Here is a 22,048-nt window from a genome sequence, read left to right on the forward strand (position 1 = left end):
TAATTTTATATTTACAGATCAATAATTCTTTAAAAGTAAGACGATTTCAAAATAAAAGAGTGGGAAGGACATTTATTAAACATACATTGACGTTTATGTCATGTATTTTTGTGTGTGTGTATTTCTACATTTGCATGAAGAAACTGAAAGGAGAAAGAAACTGTTTGCTTAAAGATTATTTTATGCAAGTGGAGATATTTCAGAACACCAGAAAAAGCATGCAACACAAACAATATCAATTCATTTATATTTTAATAAAAACAAACAGAGAACACCACTGGAAGGATAGTCAAATAAAACAAGAATAATTGACGTCCTTGATAATTAAAAATCAAGCAACGTCACTGTATGCGTAGCTGTATCTCTGGCATAACCTTAAAAAATACTGACTTTAAGACCAAAACAAAATCAAAAGAGAATTTAAAAAGAAAGAAAATAAAGTGCATAAAATTGGTATCTTTGAGTAAACACTGCACTGTGTACAGCCAGCAACATTGACCAGCAATCATTTGCAAGGACAACAATAACGAGCTGAATAACATGCATAAAATAAAACAGCTGCACAAGGATACAGCCAAGCAGGACACAAGCACATGTATACCATTACGTATGTGTAGCTGACAAGGAAAACACAAGTAAAATTAACAAAACAACGAAGGAATGAAATATGAAAAACATGGAAAAATGTGGAAATCACAATTTCATTTTCAATTCTATACACTTGGTTGCATTTCAATGGATTTCATCATTGCATTGTGATATGCAATACACGCACTGAACGCGTACATACATACATATCAGTAGATATCGACACATTCAAATATGTGCATATGTGCTTCTCTGTATATTCATGTAGCGAAGGCAGAGAATGCAGAGAAGGCAGAGAAAGAAAAACAATGCACGGATATATGCCGAAATATCATTTTTTCGTATAACTTTTAGCTAATAGCAACAAAAAGTTATGGCCTGTTTTTGTCAAACCAAATCGAATGCAACTCGATTTCAGTTAACTAACTTTTATGCTTCAAATAGTGGCGTCAAATAAAATGAAATTAGTGCTGAAATATTCGACACAAAAATATGACACAAATTTTAATGAACTTTTGGGTTAACATGACGTATGAGTGATTTGCTTCAATTAGACTTTTGAAGCAAAAAACAACAGAACATACTAGAAAGTGTGAGATACAATTGTGCATTTCATATGAAAAAGAATGGAACAATCAAAAAGATACAAGAGCAGTCGTTTTCAAATTATAAACAAAAATACTTAAATGTTTATGCATTTTAACTTTGTCTAACTAAGAGAAATTGCAATAATATTTTGCTGCTTAATTTGCTATACATATCAGTTTTAGCTTAGGTATTCTAGATTCTTTTAAATTCACCCACCAATTTATTCAATATAAATAAAGCAAATAATTTTTCTATATTCCATATACTCTTTTCTTAGATTTTTAAATATTTTCATTCTATTTTACTAGGATCGAATAAGCCTACTCTACATATGAAGTTAGTTCTATGGTGCAGGTATATTTTGAAATGGATTTTTAATTTCGTTGCCCAATGAAATGAAAACTATGCGTCGATGCGTTCACACGAATTCAATTTTGGAAATGGGAAAATGCATTGGGAACTCTTGTATTGTATTTTTGGGATCTAATGTAGAAAATCATGAAAGTATTATGAATTTCACTGTTATCCGGCCAAATATTGATGAAAAATCTATTGCAATTTTATTGCCATAAGCCTAAATTATACAAAATTGTTGCTGATTGTAGAGATAATAGTATAAGTTGCAATCATATTTGGATTAAAGTTGAAACAGTCAATATTAAATAACCAATAACATGATTTAAGTGAATTTTTCGTCATGCTTAATAATTGTGGTTTACATTTACGGTGTGTTAAAACTTGACAATAAAACTAAACTCATTTTCATCTACATAAAATGTGCGAGTATATACAAAAGATTTTGGTGAATGGATGTAGCAATAATTTTTATTTTGTTATTAATAAAAAGTATGCGATCTATTCTTTATTAGTGTGATGTTCTTAGTACGCAAGATATATTGTGGTTAAATGAAATTACTTCTTCAATCAATGTTTACTACAAGATATCTTCTATAAGAATCAAATTTATAATTGATATACATTCTGCATCGTGATATTTTATAGAAATATTTTTTATATTTGTATAAATAGCTCTTACCTCATACTTCGCATTAATACCATCTAACAATTTTCTTTAAGCCTACCAAATCGTTAGTAATATAGCCGTATCACATACGATATAACATGTTATATACTCCTTCCTACATAAACGTATGTGTATCTGATTGCCTGGGTGTGTATTACTAACTACTTTCGGTTATGTGCGATGTGATATGTGCCTTTTGCGTTAAGTTGACGCTTTATAGTAATGACAATATTTGCTCATTTCGGTTTTACTGCTTATGAGCTGCTCAAATTATTTCACATAAAACCAGGCAACTAACTGCTGCGTACTAGTATCTGAGGCATGTGGACTCCTTAAAATCTCCCTGCAGACCGATGAAATTTAAACGCTTAGTAATCAAGAAAAAATTTAATAAAATATAAGAACAGATCCACTATATAAGAACAGATGGGTAAATTTCGGTGTAGTAAACACAATACGACACATATGAATTTCTGCCTTTTTAGGCATAAAATGAAAAAGTACAAAAATAATACAGATTGTGCGAATGTATGTGAAGTGCTATATAATTCGTTAGTTGATTTAGTATTTAGCAATATCAAATCAAATCAAATCAAATTAAATCCACTATAAAATTAATTCAGAAACATATACAAATGATTTTGTGCGTTATAAAATTTCAATTATTTTGTTAAGTATATTTTCAAATGAAATAAGCTGAATGCACTACTTTTCAGGCAAAATAAAAATTTTCTTGTAAAAAAAAAAAAAACGAAAAAAATCTCAATGCATTCGCGTTGCCTATAAATTAGAAATTATGTTGAAACTTAAGAAGAAAACAAAAAATTCCTGGCAAACCATAGCGAAATATTGAAATAAAAATGCAGAATCCTTTACCTTCACTTCTAAATGAAAATTGTGTGCAACGGAACGGAAATTTATGCAACGTGACTGCACAATTCCATTGTTAGCCAAAATGGGTCTGAAAAATATAACCCAAAAAATTACAAAATTTATGCGTCGACATTCGTAGAAAAACTGCATATTTGTAGAAAAATTTAACTTGAAATTGGCGAAATTTAATATCTAAGCTTAGCTATGTTAAAAATGTCTACTAAGTAAGCATAAAACGTACAGTAAATTAATATATATTTGTAAATGGTGCAGTTTGGATTGCAGTTTGGAATGATCATATCACATGAACCAACATATCACATAATGAATATGTGATATTGAAGCGATCAATATTGCAATAAAATACAATATAAAGCAGAGTAGAACACAATTATAGTACAGAATAAAAAAACAGCATAATACAAGGTCTACCTACTACAACCACCTCTTAAAAATAAACGAAGAACATTTCCACCCGAGTGTGGAAACTGTGTTCCGGTAATTAGGGGAGAGAGTTGCCTTTCTAGGTGATAAGTACCTAAAAGTATAAGTTTATTTAAACCAGAAGGAACATTTCTATATTCTCTTGTAGATATATACTTTATAAAATAAAAAATTTTAAAAAGTGTTCTGTACAGCATAACATTCATGAAAAAATCTTTTATATAACAATGTTTAAAATTATTGAATGTTATTAATCTAATAACCAAATTTATTTTTTATATAAAATTTCATACAAACTGCGTTCAACGCGTTATAGCAGTCACATACTGCAGTAGTTAGAGAATCTCATCGTAGTCCAGGAATATGGGAAGCATCAACAAGTAGACACTGGGTACTGTAATCCATTCAATTCCACCAAAAAGAGAAACGTCAACTATTGTCCTGAGAAACTGCAGTTTAATCGAGTGTTGGGCATAATCCTATGCAGTATTACAATGATGCATTTCTTCTTCTCTCTTTGCTATTTTTTAGCTACTGAAGTTTAATGCCTCGCATAGATGATAACCTAAATATATATAATGGATGTGATTTGAATCGGCGAGAAATATGTATATAGAAGTTATGATTAAACTTAATAAAATTATGGATATTATTGCAGTTGTCATCGGCGTGGAATTAAATTGTGCCATAGGCATCATAGCTAGGAAACGGATTTATTAGAATAAAAGCTGTACGGGATTAGAACATGAAACAATATTGCTTTTTGTGTTTAAAGTATTTATGATATATTTATAGTAAAGGAACATTGGACTATTTAGATTATAGTTATGTGTCAATACGGTTATAGGTGTCTTGAATAAAACATCTGTTTAACTGCTTATTAAACTCCTTCTTTAAGATTACGATTAAAAAAGAAATCATCAAATCATTTAATAACTCAAATAATTTAATAATTAATTAAATAATTATTGAACGCATTTATCTTGATAAATAAACTGATAACTAGAATTATCGTGCAGGTAAATATACATTATGCCAGATATACACCAGCTATATAAGATTTGGATAAAAGATAAAAGCATTAGGTCGGCCAATGGTTTAATTTAATTATTTAATAAATTAAATTAATTATTTTTACGGTATAAATGGTGAATATATATTGCTAAAAAATATTCAGTTGGCTCTAACTGAGTTCCACAAGTTTAGACTAACTTGAAACTTGCGTTTTTAAAGGTTATTATTTTGGGACAAGGATCCGAAAATCAGTTTATTCCCCAATGTTTTGATCATAAATAACTATTTTATAATCAACTTAAATGTTTAAATGTTTTTTCTTTTTGCGATGTTAAATATTTAACTTTTAATTGTTGAAAACATTACTAAATTAATTTATTAAATAACTAGTAGTTTAGCGTTGAAAAACTTAAGAAACAGTTGGTTAAGATCCTTTGAATGAACACTTTTCAAAATTCAGTGAGTACTTTATCCTCTAAGGTCTAGGCAAGAAAACATTGTATTTAAACAAGCCTATTCCAAACCTTTTCTTATGAGGTACACTGTCCTACTGACTACGACATAGCCAAGTTCACTAGGCAGTGAAAAGCTCTGAAATTACTATTTTGTGAGACAAATGCCTGCATAACCAAAATGGCGGATTACATATACAAGTAAAGCCATACATCAGGCGATTCTATGTTTGCGCAAATAATGTTAACATATATTGCCATGCCGTTGCCGATGCCGTTACCGTAACGCGTTAAAACAGTGCTGCCATATTTTTTATTGCCAAATGCGCGCAAAGGCCGGAGCGGCAAATTTATCACAGGAACACATACACACACACAAACGACCGAGGCTGACTCATGTCGCTTCAATTGCTTAAATCTGAAGTTTATGTGTGCGTGCTAACAAAATATGGGAGCTACTATTAGTTGCTAAGCTAGTCTGTCTGTCTGTCTGGCTGTGTCGTGGCAGGCAAATAGACAAACAAAATTCGTAGAGTGTCGAAAGACTGGTAATGAAATTACTTTTAGCAATTACTCGAGCACCAAATGTTCCTCCCTGATAGCAATTTCAATGTGTTGGTACGCCGCATATATCAGCTTTCAATTTCGCAGCTTTAATGTCCCTGAAACAATTTCGTTTCACATACTACCAGTGTGTGTGTGTGAGTGTGAGTGAGTTACCCGTATGTGTTAGTATTCACGTGAATCTACGCTATCCAGTTTCCTTTTCCGTGTTTCGTTTTTGTTAATTTATTTGAGGTTTGCGGCGTCGGCAGCGAAAGTTATAGCAAGTTTGTTAATTGTATTTCGTTGTATGACAGATAAATGAAGTATTCTCGGCTAAGGTGCAAAGGTGCATACTAAATAACATTAAAGTGAAATGTTTTATTTCCGCTCTGATTTGCAGTATTCAACTGAGTTTTCTATTTCCAGTAGCACAAATGACGGCACCAATAAAATTCAGAAGCTTTTAAATTCGCACAAGACAAGAATTTTATTATCGAAGTTCAAATTCAAATCAAAAAGAAAGGTAACGAAAGCTTGAATTTAAAATACAATCGATTTTAGCAACCTTAACACATATATCCTTTACTACTTAAGCATTTTGACTCAAATCATGCCGAAAAAATGCGAAATTAAATTAAATTGATTATGAAAGCCTGAAATGCTCTTGACTATATCAACGCTTTTCCTTTACCTTATAATCTCTGCTCTAAACCTAATAAATGCGCAGTGTTCCATATATGAATTATTTATCCTTTAATATGCTATGTAAACTAATAAGCACTGCGGTGAACAAAAGCTAAAATATTTTTATACAAAAATGGTCAGATAAAGACAGCGGACAACTACAGTCTAATTTTTACCAATAAATACTTCCCTTTTATTTCGAACTTTTATACAAACATATAAAAATCAATTCTTTTTCTATATAATTTCTATATAATATCTCTTTCATATAGAATTTTAAGCTCTTTTTCAGTGTATTGATATTCTAACTACAATTTTAGATAATTTTTAAAAAATAACATATTTTTGGTATTTCATTGAATCCAGTGCAATATAATATAATATAATATTTTATGCAATCACACGCTCACAATGAACTTAGCAGCAGGACCTTTTCCAATTGACAATGCTCATGAATAGAATATTTCTGAGTATCTATAAATTGTATCTCTTATCTGTACAAATGATATATTGTTATATTGCAGACAAATTTTATTTACACAAACTATTGTACATTCACCATTTTTTTAAATTTTTCAATTTGATTTCATATTTTTCTGAAAAGTGTCTTTAAGTGCTTTAAAGCAGCTTTTTATCTTGTAAACAAAATGACTTTGACTTGTAGAAAATTTGATTTAGTTGAAATCGAATTTTTTAAAGTAGGGAAAAGCACGATTTTTTATTGTTTTACAATATACTGTTTTGAATAATTTAAACAGATTTGTGGTTTTTCTTACTTTTTTCGTTATGTACTACAAGAGTATACTTGAGAACTATCGCCTTTCATTATATTTTTGATTTTACTAGTAGATCCGTTTCTTCTCCTCCGAATACTGTTATTATTTTGTGGTACTACATTGTGAATTTAATTTGAGTTTTGTGCTGTCGTTGGCACTCCTACTGTCTGCATAATTTCGATAGTCTTTGACATTTCATCATCATTTCGATAGAATCGAATGTAAAAATTTTCTTTTGTTTTTAATTTCTCTCTGTTCAAGCTCTTAATCTCGACTCAATGTGCTCAGCAATACTGACTGATAGCCAGGCAGCTATTATGGCACTCATATCCTACCATGTAACATAAAACTGGTATGAGAGTGCATAGAAAAGTTGAACATACACGGCTGGAGCAATCAGCCGTTAATATGGACTCAGGGTATGCTGGTATCCAAGGCAATGAAATGGCAGACAAATTTGCAAGAAGAGCCGGGGCTTCAATAATGACAGGCCCAGAACCTGTCATTAGGAACTATATCCATTCTTATTAACCGCGCAGAGGAAAAAGAAAGAGAACTCTTTGGGGTAAGGCTACCAAGACTATCACAATCTAAAATGCTTTTAGAGACTTACAACCTGAAACGCTTAAAAGATTGCTTAGCATAATCAAAAAATAACCTAAGAATCATCACGGGAATATTGATCGGTCACTGTAGATTGAATAATCACCTAACGAAACTAGGAATTCAATCCAACTCAGACTGCAGATACTGTACAGCAGAGGGAGAAACTGCATAATATGTGCTTGGAGAGTGCACGGCAGTGATGCACAAGTGGAAGAAACACCTAAGGGGGAATTTCATGGATCATTTGGATTCAAGACTAGTGAAGATAGACTCCATACTGTCTTCCATGGAAGAAATCGGACTTGTAGAAATACTCTAATTCAACTAAGGGGCACAATAGATCTTTTAGGTCGCACTGCACTACCATTTTCAAATAATAATAATAATAATGCTCAGCTTTCGTACACACTCCATCGCTATGTTTGATACTACTTTTCTTTTTACTTCAACACAGCTTCGAGGTCTGTATCAAATGATTGTGAAAGCATACTTCTTTCTATTGAATTTTCCTACTCATCTAAACGATTAGTTTGTCTAATACCGAACGGAGTTTTGTATGTGACTGAATTTGTCTGCACATGTATAGATTTTTCCACAACACTGCATAAATTAATTTTGAAAATTGCTTTTCATCAATTTTACCGTGGACTAAATCGCAAAACGGGGATGAGTAACATACAAAATAGGAACTATAGGGCCATGCTTTTTGTGATCATTTCGCTGGCGCAAAGACGCATTAGTTCAATAAATTAGAACTCCTACTACAAATCCCATAAACTGCATTACTTTCGTTACCAAATTTACTACCACGTTTTCTGCTCCTGCAGAATAACGAAAACTAAAAGGCTCCATTCAAACGACGCTTTATGCTAAGAGAATTTATTTTTCACAACCCCAAAACGCAATTTTCTTGCATTTGTTGCTGAATTCCTTTTGATCCCGTTGTCGTTATCCTTTTTATATATTTATGTGCATAATTCAAGTTTAAGTTTGAACATGCAAAGAGCGCTGAGGCGGGCACCGCCAACACACGAGCTGATTGCACATAAAAGCATGTAAAAATTCAAAGAAATAAATTGAAACCATGTTTAAGTGAAAAAATGTGGGAAAGAATGAATGAAAGAACGAATGAATGAAAGAACGAATGAATGAATGAATGAATGAATGAATAGTTGTGGTATTGTGGCTTTTGTAAATGCAAGTCGGGAAGAAATCGCCAACGGCATCCAAATGTTACTATTTTTTATTTTCGTTGGATGCTGCCACATTAAATAAATTTGTGTGCTGCGCTCTTTTATGTTTTATGTATTGGGACTTTTAAGGAGAAATGCTTTTCCGAATTTACTGTTATTTCATTATAAGTTGTGGGAATGGATTCTATCAGTTCAGTTCTTGCTACAAATGCAAATTTATATTGCACACTTTTCACAAAATACTAAATTATAGCATCGGCACGCCTTCTGCCAGTTCCTTTCTTTAGTTTTTACGCACGTTTCTTGTTGTTGAGTTTTCCAGAAATAGAAAATGTCTTCAGGAAAAATCGGTGTAAGTCTTAAATTATGGCCATAAACGTATTTTATGGCATTAAAGGGCGGTGAAAACTGGCCAACTTACGTTGAGTGCGTTCTGATTTTAAAGTGGCGATAATGGAAAACGTGTTCTGGAATTGTAAGTGAAAATAGTCTATAAATAGAAAAATCGTACAAATTATAATATATTTAAATGCTTAGTAAAATTACTTGAAATATTTGCCACTTACGTCGTAGAATAGATAAATAAAATGTACTAAAAATGTATCAGATATAAGATGAAAAACAAGAAGCTTTAGTTTTCCTTAAAACTGAAATTGTTTTCAAATCAAATACTTCTTTAGAGTGATTATGTCAATGAAATTATGGAATCATCTCTACGGACAATCTCAAGCAAACACTGCAGACATCCATTGTATAGAAAATGTTAATATTGGGACGAAGTTTTAGTTATACCATTGACAAATAGTTATTAGTCCGCTAGCTAATTGAATTAAATAGTATAATATTTTTACTTAAAAAGATAAAAAAATGTTAGTAATATTAAGAGGTTCCCACATATATGTGCAGAAATATCGAAGTACTACTGCTTCAAAAAGACGTTAACTGAACAGAATATGCTAATGCAAAACTTTAAAGAAAAGTTCAATAAGAACAAAAAATTGGACTTGAAAATGTCCAAATGTAACCTTAGAGAAAATACAGAAAATCCCTAATCCCAGTGCGATTATTACTTTCAGATATCTGACTGCAGCTAAACTGGGCTTATCAATACAACTTTTGCTATTGAATAACACGTAAAAGTTTATGGGAGCTCAGAGTCCAGCTAGAGAACGTGCAGCTAAGTTAAATTTTTCCACTTAATTTTCAACTCAATTTTACCAATGTTACAAAATATTATCGTACTCTTTTTTTCACATTTTAGTGCAGTGAAAAACTGGAAGTAAGGAAGTAAGAATCCAGTATAATAATGCAAAATGAGCAAAACTCAAAGTAAAGAGTACACAAAATGCTGACCATATCTTCAGTCACGTTCTATATCTCAATTACACTTCCTTTCTACACTTTACACATACTAATTTGCAATTTTACTTCTTGAGTTTTTTCAAGATATTTTATTTGACTCAATTTAAAATTACTAGGATAAAAGTGCCATTATTTCTATATTTACTTCATATGAAATTAATTTTCTTCACATAATCACTTAATCGCAAGTAGAGATTTTTCAATTGACCGAAAATGTTCAGAACACAAAATTGAATAGATATCATCGGTCACACTCGCTATCAGTTTTTATTAGTCAGGCATAAGGAAGTAGGTATCCTTATATGACAGATTAAACTCTAAGAAATCTGGCATATTTTGAAGAAAAATAAACTTTGTAAAACTTTTAAATAAGCGAGAATTAGAGCTTAACCAACAAAATGGTAAATCGGATAAGAAATTTGTTCTACTTTTCTACATAATATATGTTTCGGCGTTATAGAAAGACATACATACGAGTTAAAGTTGATTTGAATTTTATTCAAATTAAGGCTATGTGGGAGTAAAAAAACGCGTAAATCTGAAAGAAAAATAGCACATTTATTTGCATATTACCACGAAGAGTTACATTCGAAATTGTGGTAATAAATTTAATCAAATTTAAAATTTTTAAGTGGATTATTTAAATGTAATGAAACTTATCTCATAATCATATACAGTACATTAAGTTCTAAATGAAATTAAACCTTGATATGAAAAGATTTAAAGTGGTTTAATAACTTAAAAAGAAGTCAAAATGAACAAATTTTAATTCAATTTATTAATTTTTTTATTGAAATATAACTAAACATCCATTTTTATAAATTATATAATAAATTTATGCAAAAAAAAAAAATAAAATATCAAACATATATTCCAATAATTAATGATTGACCTTGGGTCCCTCATTCTCCGGTCTCTGCTCTGATTACTAAATAAACCAAAAATGACAGTTGCACAGAGATTGATCATAGAATCACTTCAGAAATGAAGCCCTCTCTCAATAAATAAAAATCAGGTTCCAGAAGTATCTTATCATACCTGTTCTGCTGATGGTGCAGAAACCTGGACAATTCCCAGCACTGATGAGAAGGGGTTAAAACCATGCGATAGAAAAATGTTGCGGAAGATCTATGGTTTCTTACGCTTTGTCAACGAATATAGAAATACATAAAGCGATGAGCTCATGTTATACGAATGGATGGAAGTACTCTAGCCTGAAAAGTGTTGATGTAGTACCATCTAATAGAAAACATGGTAGAGGATGTCTGCAGCTTCGGTGGAAGGATCAGCTGACGGACGATATGAAAGCACTCGGTATTGCCAACAGACGACAGAAAGCCATTGACCAAGTTAGCTGGAGAAGACTTCTGAGTGTAGTCAAGGACAACTCACATCTACAGTGCCCAACTAAGTAAAGTAAGTTAGTGAAAAAGTCTGAAGTCATTCATAGAACCTATATTGTCTATAAACTATTAGTGAGTTTAGTGATAAAATCCTTTCTATGTAAAAGACACATATATAAACCATCTGGTAAGTTAGCAAATATCTTGCATATAATATATTTACAATGTATATTGAAGTATTTACTATTATTAACTAATTTTATTTGTACAATTGAATATCACAAAATATTATTATATTTACTATTCTCATATGAGTTCATTAAATTTTTACAATTGATTACTTCTTCTCTGCTTTAAACTCATTTCTCATATATAACTCATTTCTTCTTATAAGAATCCTTTTAAGCTCCTTCCAAATACAATTTCTTACCATGCAAAAGCTATTCTCCATTTTATAATAATCCATTAAAAGCTGAACCCTACAACGCTTTTCTTACATTAAATGGTAATAAAAACAAATGAATAAAGCACTCATACGTCCCCACGCACTTATACGATATAAATTTGATAAGCAATTGTGCGGTAATTTATTAAAATGAGCTTTATTTTAAAGGCTTTCTACATATCAACGAAAGCAAACTTCTTATTCAATGCTTTATTGCACATTGCAAACGAAAAAAAACAAAAAAAATATAAATAAAAAAAAACAAACTTCTTATTTAATGCTTTATTGCACTTTTAAATGCAAAAACAAAGCAAGAAAAACATTACCAATACATAAATACATTCACCAGCAAACACACACGCAAAATGCCTGATTATTGTTTACACAAGGAAAACAACAAAAAACCTTGAATTTACTCGATTTTTATGCGTAAACGCTGTGATGATTGTCGAGGCAATATTCGTCAATGACGAAAATCGAGGCAAAAATAAAAATAATGTTAGTTTATAGTGGCAACGTATTTGTATGTAAAAAAACATGTTTACTTTATACAAAGTTGAAAGCAAGCCTACAAGCATTGATATGTGTGCTTCCTTATTTCCAAGCGCAAATGAAACTTAAATAAAACTTTGCCTACGAACCTCAACATACACACACGCACACACACTGATGGGGACCGTTTTCCATATGAGCGGCATGTGGTAGGCCTTTGAAGCTGTTGTTATTATTGTTTTTGCGTAGCTGCTTTATGGATAGTACAAAGCGAAACCATAGAAGCACATAAAAATCTTATTTCTCAGTTTTCCTCTTTTTGCAGACACATTTTTCTTTTTATTTGGGTTTTGTTTTTTTGTTATTATAAAATACTTTCTTCTCTTTTTCTTTTCAGCGCTATTATTTCAAGCTATGTTTGTTGTTACTTTTGTGCAAAGTTTATTCAATTTGTTAAGCCGTATGAGTGCCTTAGTGCCTTGGTGTGTATGTGTTGTGTGTAAGTCGTGTTGTGTGAATTTTTTTCTTAGCGAACATTTCACAATTTACAAAATTGAATTTCAGCGACATGTCAGATAAGACGAAATACACATGTTCATGCACGTGTATTAGTGCGTGTGTGTATGTGTGTGTGCTTTTGTTTACAGTTTTAAAGAATTTCAGATTTTATCTTTTGTTTTATTTGAGTTGCTTTCTTTTAGCAAGCAAACATACGCATTTGAAATATCCTTGCCAGTGCATGAAAGTATCTCGGTGTGAGTGTCATTATCCTTTATTCAATCAGCAATATCGTAACTAGCTGCCTGAATAAACTTAGTATAAAATTTAACTGCAAAGCAATTTATATTCCGTTTTTTTTTGTTTTTGGCCCTATTTGCTTTATTTGCGTTATATGAAAGATTATGTGAAATTGTTATTTCAGCTTCTTTATTTAAATCAAATATACGCCATCTCTTTAAACTTCTTCTATCATTAAATTCTTCTTCTATCTGATTACGAATATCATCTAAGATGATTTGGCTTTGGCATTTGTAATAAAGAAAATGAAAAGTAGTTGAAATACCAAGCGAATAGGAATGGATTTATTAATTGTCTTAAAGTTTGTTTCATAGAAACTTAACAATCTTATCAAAAAAAAAAATCAAATCAGCTTCTATGTCTGAGCTCGGTATTCCTGCAAAGTTGATACGACTCTGCAGAATGTGGTTGGGTAGTAACTATACTTCCATCAAGGTAGGATCGAGTGTCTCTTTTCAATTTCGTCATGAACGTGATCAGACATAAATGGATATTAATCGTAATAGCATAATACTACACAAATATGTCTAGCACCTTGCTTACGTCGACGATATCGACATCATTGAGCTGCTATCTAAACGGAATATGCTGAAATGGGCTTAAAGAAATGTGCTTCGCTCAGATACCGAGCTAGTGGTTGACAATTATACTTTCCTTGGCATCTCCGTGAAGAAGAACAACAATTTTAGCCTGGCGAGCAAACGAAAAATTACCATTGTCAGTAGCCAACTGGGATGTAAATCTCTCTCTGTCATCCGATAAAACTTACGATATATAGGTCGCTCACCCTATGTATGCTTTCCTATGGCGCAGAAGCATGGACGCTATCACAGAATGAAGAAAGTTCTTCGTTTGATATTTGGTACTCTACAAGTTCTCGAAGGCTACCGCACCACTAAGTATACAAGGTTTATTACGGCATTGATATAGTTCTGCGAATTAACTTCCAGCGGTTTCGCTGGCTTGATCATGTCGTAACAATTGATAAAGATACTCCAGCGAAAGAGTTATTTGTAGCGGTAGTTGAAGGAAACAGGCGTAAAATTAGACCGTGCTTCCGGTGAAGTGATATGGTTGAGAAAGCTCTTGAGGTGTGCATGCAGGCAGAGGCATCTGGGGAAGAGTACAATATTCTTAGAGTTGTTATGGCCATGCATGCTAAGTAAGGTACCTATGTAACTAAATTTATACACATTGTGTGAAGTCTGTTGTTACAGTTAATATTGATACAAGCAGTTTGATACAGTTGTTATTTGGATAATAACAAGTTTACTTTATTAAAGTGAAGAACGGGAAATAGTAGTCAAAAACTTTTAATTGTGTCTTCAAATATTACAAATATGTTTTATTCTATAGTACTAAAGCACGCAGATTTTAATGATAACTAATAAGAATAAGAATAAGTAACTTTAACTTTTCATATAGATAATGGAAAAAAATTTAAATAAATAGTTTCAATTTTTAATCAATAATAAATAGCACTTCATAATTCATCAAATTTCAGCCTATCGTTTAAGTCAATCGTTAGATACTCGATACTCGTATTGAATTGCATTCGTAGTCAAAGTAAAATAGAATATCCTCGCTGCGATGAAGGTACGTCTGTATTTCAATTCGTGTACATTGAACTTTTGTGCGTACTTGGCAACTGCATTAGAACTTGCCAAACCAAACAATCGAGTGCATCGTGCATCTACATTTGACTTATGCACACATAACCTTTCAGCATAAATTTTCCAAAAAATATCATGTAAAACTGCATTCGCAGGGAATTCATGAAATGAAATAGAAAAAAAATATGGTTGCCAAATAAAATTTTTAAAAATTGCACCGAAAACTGCAGCAGCCAAGTGGAAAAATCAATGAAACCCCAGAGACATACCAGCGACAGACATGATGACGACAGCAGAACGTGGCACAAATTCAGTTTTGGATTTTGTTTACTGTTTCGGAGGATACGAAATTTAAAGTTGATTTTTGTGGCTTTCAGCTGAAACAGTTGCATTAGGATTTTTGGTTGTTAGTAAACCGAACACGAATTATGATTGGAGTTTTGCCAGAAAGCTATTGAGCCAACTAGGGTCATTGTATTATGTGTGGAATTTGAAAATAGAGGAACTTAACTAAATGGAGAAAAATTTACGTTTAAGCTTTTCGGAGTAAGTAAACAAAAAAACGGAGCTTGTAAAATGCTATCATGAATAAAAATAAATTACATATTCAAAAATTATTTTTCCATTTAACGAGTGTTTCACAAAATTTTTGTTATAGCTTTCTTACTTAAATAATAAAGTTTTGTATAATACATAGTTTACTCATTAATAAACTCGTAGATTTTGAGACTAACATGAAATGAAATTTAATATTAGAAGAACTATTTAAAAATACGTATTTGTGGTGAGGCCATAGATGTACTTACAAAATTTTATGACAATTGGAAGTCTGAAAGGACAGTCCCTCAGGTTTTTCAAGAATTTTACATTCTTAAATTGATTTCTTTCTTTTTTCGAAAAATTATAGACTCGATCATATAACAGATGCATGATTTAAAACTGAAATAAATATTATTAAAGTAAAGCAAAAAATCACAGAGAATTTAGCGCAAGATAGATTATAGAGCGGAAACAGCTGAAAAAAATTTGTGACTATATAAAACTCATAGAAATGAATACATACAATATATAAACCTCAACAAATATTTTTTATTGATAACCGATACCATTATGTAAAATTTTAATTTCAATTTGGTATTCCAAGCAAGATTAATTTTTAATTTTAAAATGTGCTTTAAAAAAAGCATTTATAAGTGATGACCTCTTCATGTTTATCTCTAGTGACTTCATGTGACGCATAAAACACTTTCACAAGTTTCATTCCTTTCCCAGAGGATAGTCTCTAAGCGCTATGGCGCTCCATTGCAAAGACGTTCCAAAAGTGCTTCTGTACTTCTGTGTAAAAATGTGCATAAATTTGCAATGTATTTATAAAAGGAGGAAATTAGTAGTTTTACAAAGTATACTATCATATATGCAAATATAGTGAATAAATCATATCTTTTTCCACAAATTAGCCTGTACATACGAGCACTGACTGAGGACTCAGTGCAGTATGCACATATCATGTTTCCTTCACCGCTGAAATGTACGTAAATAGAAATTGCATGTTGAAAACTGCAAATTGATGTATCCGTTTACAGTGAAAAGGATATTACTGTTGGCACTTTCTTGAATGCTTCACATGTGGGTATTTATGTTTTGTAATTTAAGACCTTCCTTGCATTGAACTAAGAAGCTTGTATAATAGCCAATAAAATCACGTATTTTTATATTCAGAGACTTAATTTATATTCAATATTTTTAAATAAATATCATTGATTGTAATTCATTAGAATTAATTATATAACATTAGTTTATATGAAGTTCATTCCAATAAATAACTGCCTTCAGTTTACCTCAAGGAGAAACATTAATTACATTAAAAATTATTTTTATATAAATTTAACGATGAATTGTGTTATATTAGAAAAATTCACATGTTTAAGTTAAACTGAATCAAAATTGCAAAAATCAATACATTTAACGTACAATATATAATGTAAAATAATTACTTGTAACTGACACAATATTGTATCTCTAAAGGACTTTTTAATGAACTTTGATCCACTTGACCAAAGCAATTTTCAACTTGATATATCAGAAATGAACCTTAAACAGTATAAATTTCACAACGAAGTTTCGTCAATTAAAGGTCCTTAAATATTTAAACATGCCTGAAATAACCTTTAAGTAATATCATGACCCCTTTCCATTTATTTCATTTATCGTTCATCAATATCAATTAAGCTGCATTAAAATGTCCATTATGGTTAGTAATCCCAACTGATATGTACCTGTCATTATACTTCATAAAGTGTCAGTACGTTGAGTAATAAAACGAGGACATCATATGCCCAATTATCGTTTAAGTGGATTGTGGTTTCTTGGAAAAGAAGTATTAAACATCACGTGTATGTATTCTTAGACAATTTATTTTTATATAAAATTCATTCAGTACTTGTCTTTGAATTAAATATTGTTACTTAAATCAGATAAGCCTTGTTAAACTGAAAGGATATACCTTTCATTTTGTTGTTTATTTTTTCAATGTTATAAGTCAACTTATAATATTTATAGAAAAATTCCGAGAAATTAAAACCAAAAAATTAACAACTTTTTGTTATTTAAGATAATTTGAAAAAGTGCTGAAGAGGTTGTTACAACTTTGGAACTAAGACGTCCTGTCATTTTAAGTTTTAACTTCCTCAAGTGTCTTTCCGACATTCTCATCAAGTTTATAAAAGACAATACCCGCTTATTGAAAATAACATAGTAATCTTACAATGGTTAGCTTTAAAATTTCTCTCTAGTATCTATGAACCTATACCTTTTATAAATATAGAGCATATATACCTATGCTATATCTCTACATATCTAATTCTATGAAAGTAATTTTACACTACTCTCTGGTTGCACAAACAGCTGATTTAGGACATTTTCGTAAGTTCATCTTTCATGGGATAAATTATCACTATTTATCTATTTAATAAAACTATATTTAGTCATATCTACTATTTACATTTCAAAAGGTTATAAATGAAAATTTATACTTTAACTAAAACTATTGCAGTAATAAATTTTCTCAGTCCGAAAGATTTATTAAAAATGTAATTCAGTTAAAGTTACAAAGTTTTTGCGAACAAAACTCAATGCACTTCATTATCAATCAATTTTACTGATATAATAGGATTGTCTGCGTTAAGCAGGCACAAACTTCATCACGCATTTCACTAATGATGCTCTTCCGGATTGTTAGTGAACATAAACCTCTGATGAGGTGATGTTGATGACTGAAAAAAAATGACTTGAGTCATTGTTCTTATTATTAGACATATGAATGATTTATTCGAGTTGGTGTCAATCAGCACCTCTACTCTATTTTGTGAGTGGATCTGTAAGTCTCTTATTAGGAATGTGAGGTTTTTTCTTTTATTTGTATAGATAAAGTGTTTAGTTTCATGGTTTGTTACTTATATATTGCTTAACTCCTTAAAGTTTCTAGTCTCTTGAATATCTATATATTTGTTTAACTGCGAATCACTTTGATAACTAAATACATTTTGACATCTAAATAAATTACTATTTATAGTGGAATTAAATACGTAATGATACTTTAAAATTTGAACTACTTATTATATTAAATATATTATAATAAAAATTTACTACAAAATACCTCCAACTACTAAATTTCAAATTAAACTGTAAGTTCCTCTTCTAGTTTTGATAAATCTCTCAGAGTTTTCAGTCATTTCATCTCTGATTTATTTCGCTTTGTACGAGCATAGAGCGATGCTGTAGATATTCACTCATACTTTCTGATATACTAATAACTTAAAGATTAAGGTTTTGAGTTATTGGATAACAGTTTATTGACATTTGCGATAAAATCAGTTTATTTTGTGTCATAAAATTGTGCAGCGTAAACTTCTTTCTCGTGGGTGCATTATCCTTTGGAAGCAACTCTGATGCCAGCTATGTGTGCGACCACTTGTCAAAGTGATTTTAAACTGATTTCGTTATAAGCCAATAATAAATTTTAGCAGCAATTTATATTATTTTTTCCTCCACTCTCTCTATCCTTCACATTTTATTTGCTGAAAAATGGAGTTTTCAAAGAAAATTTAATGAAAAGTTTTGAGATTCTTTTTATTTTTAAATCCAGCGAAGTTAGCACAAAGTTGACAAAACCAATCACAGAAAATACAGGGTAACTAAAGTATTTTAGCAAATAAGATTAAAATGTGCAATGTTCAAGTAGAGAATATAATTCAAGTTAAAATATTTAACTTTCAATAGTTTCAAGGATATTTTCAGATAAATAAAATTGAAAAGCTCTTTGAATTGAAGATATATGAGTTGAAGGCACAAGACCCGATAATACAAGAGTTACATTTAAAGTAACTATTCTTTCAGCAACAACAATATAATATTATATATTATATTGAAGTGATATATGACTTAAGCTACTTCTGCGCATTGATTAAAGCTGTGAACTACGTTGATGTCCTTTGTTGACTTTTGAAACTCTTTTCGAATTTTCCAGTTTCGTAAATTAAAAAAATAAACTTTTTTCACAAAGCCAAAAAGTCAGCACTTTTTAAATTAATATAAAATATATGAAAACTAAAATAAAAATGTGGGAGAGGAAAAATTGTTGACCCGCAATATCTAATATAAAAGGATGAATGTGCATAACAAACAAAAAAGTATCAGCAACTCTGTCAATAAATAAATAAATTTCATTTAATTTTTTTCTTATTTGTACTATGGAATTCCAATTTTTTTCTTTTTTTTTTTAAATCGTTTTCAGTGTCCTTTTTCATGACACTTGTAATTGTCAATTTTTATGTGCATACGAATCTGTGTAGAAGCTAACAGAAATGTAAATGTCCTTACAACACTGTTTGGTGTAGCAGTGACAATGTTGCCAATTCCATTAAACAATAAAAAAATTGCAAACTTTTTAATTCCTGTTTTTGAATTTGTGTTTTTTTATCCTTTTCGCAACTCTTCTTTCGGTAAGCGACAATTTGCGCTACAAAGGATATTCTTTTTGGTGTTTTCAATTCAATTGTTTTATATGAAAATTGATGGTTTTAAAGAAAATTTCAATAAAATTAATGACAAGCGAAAATTTATAAAAGGATCTTGTAAAGGATTTCAACTTTTAGCAATTTAAATTTTTATATTTTACTAATGTTGCTGTTTATTTTGGTTTTTTGGTTTCAAATAAAACTCGACATCGTTGTTGGGCTTTTTAATAGTTGAAAAATCGAAAAAAAAATTTAGACGAGTATATAAATAGTTTATATATATGTTCATTTAAAACTATATACATATATATAAAGAAGTATGTAACAATACATATATCTCTTCAGTGACTTATATCAGAAAGGTTCAGAAGATAGTAGTTTTAAATCAGTTTTAAAATAAATACATTATAATGAAAAAAAAAATATAATCAAGATAATACTTTAAAAGATCAGGGCCAGGGGCCTTATTAACAGGGACAGAGTACATTCTGATACTCCAATTGCAGTTCTTTCAGGTCACCAATGTATAGAATCCTACGCAGAGAAACTGTATTTTCCGTTTAACACTAACAATTTCAATTGATTATGCTTATGAGTTGGTCAACTTACTTAGACTCATTATTCTGATATCTCTGCTCAGTATAGGATCTTTACTGTATTACTTACATGTACTCACATTTTTGAGGTACTCACAAAGCCTGAGGTATTTCTAATACTAGTGCTGAACATCTCTATGAGCGAGTTTTAGATATTTTTACCTAAGAAATTTACCTTGTTTCAGACTAAAACCGAACAGCTACAGAAAAAGTGTTTCATATTTTCGATATACATATATTATATATAATATTTATCGAATCGATATATAGTATACAAGTAAGGATTGTATTTTAAACTAATTAGTTAAAGTAGCGTAACATAACGTAATTATTAGTTGTCATCAATTTATGACGCATTTGATTCAGGATCAAACTCAAAATTCTATTAGAACAGTTTCATTGAATAAATTGAAAATTTGTTGTTTCTTCAATGACAGGTAAGATATATGCAAATGTACTTTAAGTGTACATAAATCAATTACCAAAATATAATTAATTTCACATATTTGGACATACATGTGGGAAGCAGGAGTGACACTCAGCAATGCTCTCACATAAGTAACACAAATCTGTCAATTATATTTAATATTAATCAAATGATAGTGGCTGGACAGAAGGACATTGGGTTGTTTGAACGTAGAGGTTATGATGAGTGGTTGATTTTAGTTTGTAATAAACTGCTAATATTAATGATATTCATACAAAAATACAATAAAACATATACAATATATGTATGTTATATGCGTTTGTGGGAATATAATAATTCATAAGTGTATTCACTCAACTTATGCATATCAATGTCAATTATGCATTTGCGTTGACAATTTTGTCAACGAACCTAATTAAATTATAATCGAATATCGCATCGCGTATTGTTCATGGCCACTGCAAATGTTTCCAAGGATATTTCATGTCAATTGAAATGAAAATACTGAAAAGTTTTAATGAATTTGCGTTTATAGTTGAATTGGCATACTTTCATACTCTACTTGCTGTACACCTAAGCTCAATAGTGCTTAGGTATACGTGATGTGCTTTAAATAGTATCTGAAATTGTGATGTCTAATTTTTAATTTAATTACTGTCTTATAATTATTGTCATTAATATAAGTTGGCTGTTTGAAGTGGAACTGTAATTATCACATCATTTCCAACTGCTCGTTTTAATTGTGTGATAATTGCATTAAGCAGAAGAACTCGCACTTGTTTACGAAATGTCGAACCCCAACAGAAATGTGCGTACTTTAAATGAAATATTAGTGTCATTGTAAGAGCCATGGAATTAATACCGAACTAATTTTTTTATACCATATCCTGCAAAACACAAATACAACAATACTCAACAATGGCGTCTGTGATTGCATTAATTAAGCACTCAACTCAGTTGTGTTTGCATAAAAACATAAAAGGGTTCCACTTCCGCTTTCCTTCGCAAACAGTCGCACTATATACGAGGACACAACTACACAACTACACATGTAACTAGTGACAACCGATTCCCAGTTTTATTTAGAATTTCGACTTCTTATATACCGTTTCATTCATACCATAGATCGGTACTCCTGCTGTGCTGCTGACTGCTTAGGCATATTCATG

The 22,048-nt window shown here is 30.6% G+C and overlaps 1 protein-coding gene across 1 annotated transcript in view; it reads right to left on the minus strand.

Moving 5' to 3' along the window:
• The window catches only part of LOC119684482, a 147,321-nt gene that overhangs the window by 63,200 nt on the left and 62,073 nt on the right, over positions 1 to 22,048 (minus strand). The gene's annotated exons all lie outside the window — the stretch shown is intronic.

This window comes from Teleopsis dalmanni, chromosome 2, assembly GCF_002237135.1.
Source record: "Teleopsis dalmanni isolate 2A chromosome 2, ASM223713v2, whole genome shotgun sequence".
In the NCBI taxonomy this organism is placed as follows: Eukaryota; Metazoa; Arthropoda; class Insecta; order Diptera; family Diopsidae; genus Teleopsis; species Teleopsis dalmanni.